This window comes from Sinocyclocheilus rhinocerous, unplaced genomic scaffold (assembly GCF_001515625.1).
Source record: "Sinocyclocheilus rhinocerous isolate Xijiao unplaced genomic scaffold, SAMN03320098_v1.1 scaffold2021, whole genome shotgun sequence".
In the NCBI taxonomy this organism is placed as follows: Eukaryota; Metazoa; Chordata; class Actinopteri; order Cypriniformes; family Cyprinidae; genus Sinocyclocheilus; species Sinocyclocheilus rhinocerous.
Window position 1 is genome coordinate 196,860 of NW_015662687.1, and position 3,446 is coordinate 200,305.

A 3,446-nucleotide genomic window follows, 5' to 3' on the forward strand; every position below is an offset into this window, starting at 1 on the left:
ATCAACATTTAAAACAACAAAAAATATAAACCTTGACAAATAGTAGTCTTTGAGAAAGCCTTAATGTACATTTAAATCCACAACCTAATAAAAGTAAACAATTATGTATAAAAACAACTAGGGAATTCACAAGCCTCTCTATAGAGTCCTATTCAGGAATCTAGTGGTTACACCATGAAATTACAGTTTTTTTTTTTGTTGCTCTCACCAGGAGGTGCTATTCTGCCTTCAAAAATTGGATTTTAAAGGCCTAGTCTCTATTTTAATCTGAAATACTGCATTAATTGAAAAATAATTTTAAAAAATTAGAAAAAAAAATTGTGTACTATTTTCAATGGGAAAAATTTATCATAATTATTGCATAAATATTAATCAAAATACAAAATAAAAATAAAAAATATTATTGAACAAAAATATATTAGATTGATTTTACTGAAGAAAAAAAAAAAGACATTTCAGGTGTCCGGCCACTTTTGACCGCCAAGACCATGAGTGTGAATCCCAAATGGGGAGCGCACAAGGGTTAATGATGTAGTTTCAATATGCTACATTTAAAAGCATGGCCTAGAGAGTCGGACTTGTAACCTGAAGGTTGCGGGTTCGAGTCTCAGGTCCGGCAGGAATTGTCGGTGGGGGGAATAAAAAAAAAAAAAAAAGATGCTTGGACATCAGATGAATGACCAAAAACACAAATCTTAGTGCTAAATTCTGAGTGCTAAACATTATAATCTGCAACCCATTTGTTGTGAGGCCTGTAACCTTGTTGGAGCAGAATGTTTCTTTTCGCTTTCAGCGAGGCAATCATGCTGCACACATATGTAGCCCTTTGCTCGTGGCATTACGGTTACAGTCCGCTGCAATCCCCCAAGATTCAGTTCTCTATTTATCCCACTAATTTATCTCTGATGGCGAGCCATACCCACCCACATGACAGATATTGTTTGCACAAGCCTTTCTCCTTCATTTCTGCAATCCTTCCAGAGTCCTGTAGAATTGGGCTAATTATTGTCATTCCGGCTTACATGTGATTTTAATTCCAGAGCACATTTGCCCCCCAAAACAGCATAGATTTATCATTTCTTTTAAATTGATTGCAATGTCACTGACATTTAACCTCCATGGAGTAAGTTAGCTGTTAAATGTTAAGTTTGATGAATTCTCATTTTGTATATTAATGCTCTAAATTTAAGTGTAAGTAGTTGTTTGGTAGACGATCTCGAGGGTCGTCTGTTTTCAAACTCGGTCGGGAAACATAATTTAGGCAGAGAGTTGGAACGGGTCTGTTACCTTATAGGTGTGACCAAAGAAAACAGACCTCATCCTAATTTGCAGAAAATATTTCCCCAGGTTACAAATAAGCCTCATGCATTATTTCAATGTCGTTGATAAATGATATGCAAGTACACGTCCAGAAGCCTTCTATGAGCCATTTAGAAACAAATGCACCAATGAAAGCCTTCATTGACTTGACCAGAGTTTCTTTTTCCAAGCAAAGTGACTTACCACACTGCAATCAGTCTTTCAGCTGAAAGTAAACTGCAAGTTACGAAGGTAAAATAGTGGCTACATCAAAGTAAGCTCAGTTTAAATTGAAAAGGCATCTGCAGGCTGATGGCTTAAAAATGCTAGGAAAACATCTGCATGGGGAACCGAACCAAACTTGCATTTTCATTTTTAAATGAACTGGCGGTCCAACAATGTAGCTTTAAGCCCAGATCCAAAAGTGATTAGAGAATATAATGACGGTGATTTTTTAAAACTGATTATTTGAAAGTAGGCTGTGAGCCACATTATGACTCTTTAAGTAATTCTTTGACGAATCCCACTGTTGATTTGGCCAGGAGCATGTCAGCAGCACACATATCTTTTCTCATCTTTCCTCCAACACTCTGAAATAAATTAGCGCTTCAGGCACGCAGGTGCATGAGTTTGGCGTTTGCAGTGTGAGTGTGGTGACATCCCGGCCTTCTGTCGCAGGTGTGATCCACACCACCTCTTACTGTAATCTACATCTGTGGGAGCAAACATCACAGAGCTCCAGTTACTGTGACTACAAGTAAGACTGCAAACCCCCATGCTGACACTAAATCACGGTGGTTTTCTTTTGGGATGCTGGGTCTCCATCTTGAAGTTGGCACAGGGTGTAAAATCACCATACCAGCACGGTAAAAAAAAAAAAAAACAAAAAACAAAAAACAAAAAAAAAAATTACATTTATATTGACAAAACAAGTAGTTTTATCATTGCAACTCAGTGCCAATTGAAGGGAGTAAATTTAGCCATGTGTGTTATGGGTTAAGTGTCTTGTAATTTTCTATTTTCTAATTTTCTATTATACCATACATGCTAAATGAGGCTCCATAGATACCCTTGTGAAAAAGAAGTGCACTTAATTGTATTGAATGCACACTTATAGTGTACTTAAAATCTTAAAAGTACATTAAAAAACAACTTGTACCTGCATTTAATATAATATTAAATAAAAGGACACTTAAATTTAAATACAGCACACTTTCATGACTATGTTTCTAAACAGACTTCAAAAAAATAGCAGTTTGTAGTAATGTAAATTTAAAGTACATTTTAAATCATTATGTTTTGATGTGTTGACAAACAAGCTAAAACACATGCAAAGTACTTGATTATAATTGTAAATAGTATGTTATTCTATGTTACGTTTAAATTATTTTAAGTGTGCTAAATTGCAACTTCATCATGACATTTGTAATTACAAATATATTGAAATAATTCAAGTTTCAATAGAAATTACATTAAAATACATTTTAGTTTGCTTGTTAGTACATTCGGCAATACACTTTGTCTATATAAAAGCAATAGTACTTCTACAAACAAAAGAACTCCTACTTATGTGGGTCAAAAAGCATTTAATGCAAATTGGAATTTTTTCATTTCATTTCATTTTCATAAAATTTTTTAAAGTGTATTATTTCCATAAGAAGTACTCTTTTTAAAAGCATGGTACTTCTTTTTCAAAAGATCTTAATAAGTAGTCTTTATAAGACTATTTCAAACATATTGGAAACATATCTAAACATCCCATCATATTAAGCTGTCAGACGTAAGCAGCATGCTTTTCAAAGCACTGTAAACAAAAGGATTCCATATGCAGAGTATTTACAGCCAGTTTTATGATTGGTTGCACTCTAAATGGAATTGGCAAACCGAGGGTATGATTACAGTGTCAGTACCTGCTGTGCAGACCATTTGACTTGTTTACATCTTGCATGAGCGAGGCCTCAAAAACGTTGGCTGTGCTTCAGGAGCAGATTTCAATAAGGACTCAATATTATCAGCAAGCTCAGTTGATTCGAACCTAATTCAAAGGGCCACACACTAGATTCAGAATGTTTTGCAAATGAAAGGGACATGTATGTGTCACGGGTTGCTACTGTGAGGAGCACGGAACGAGGAAACCAGGAGTACAA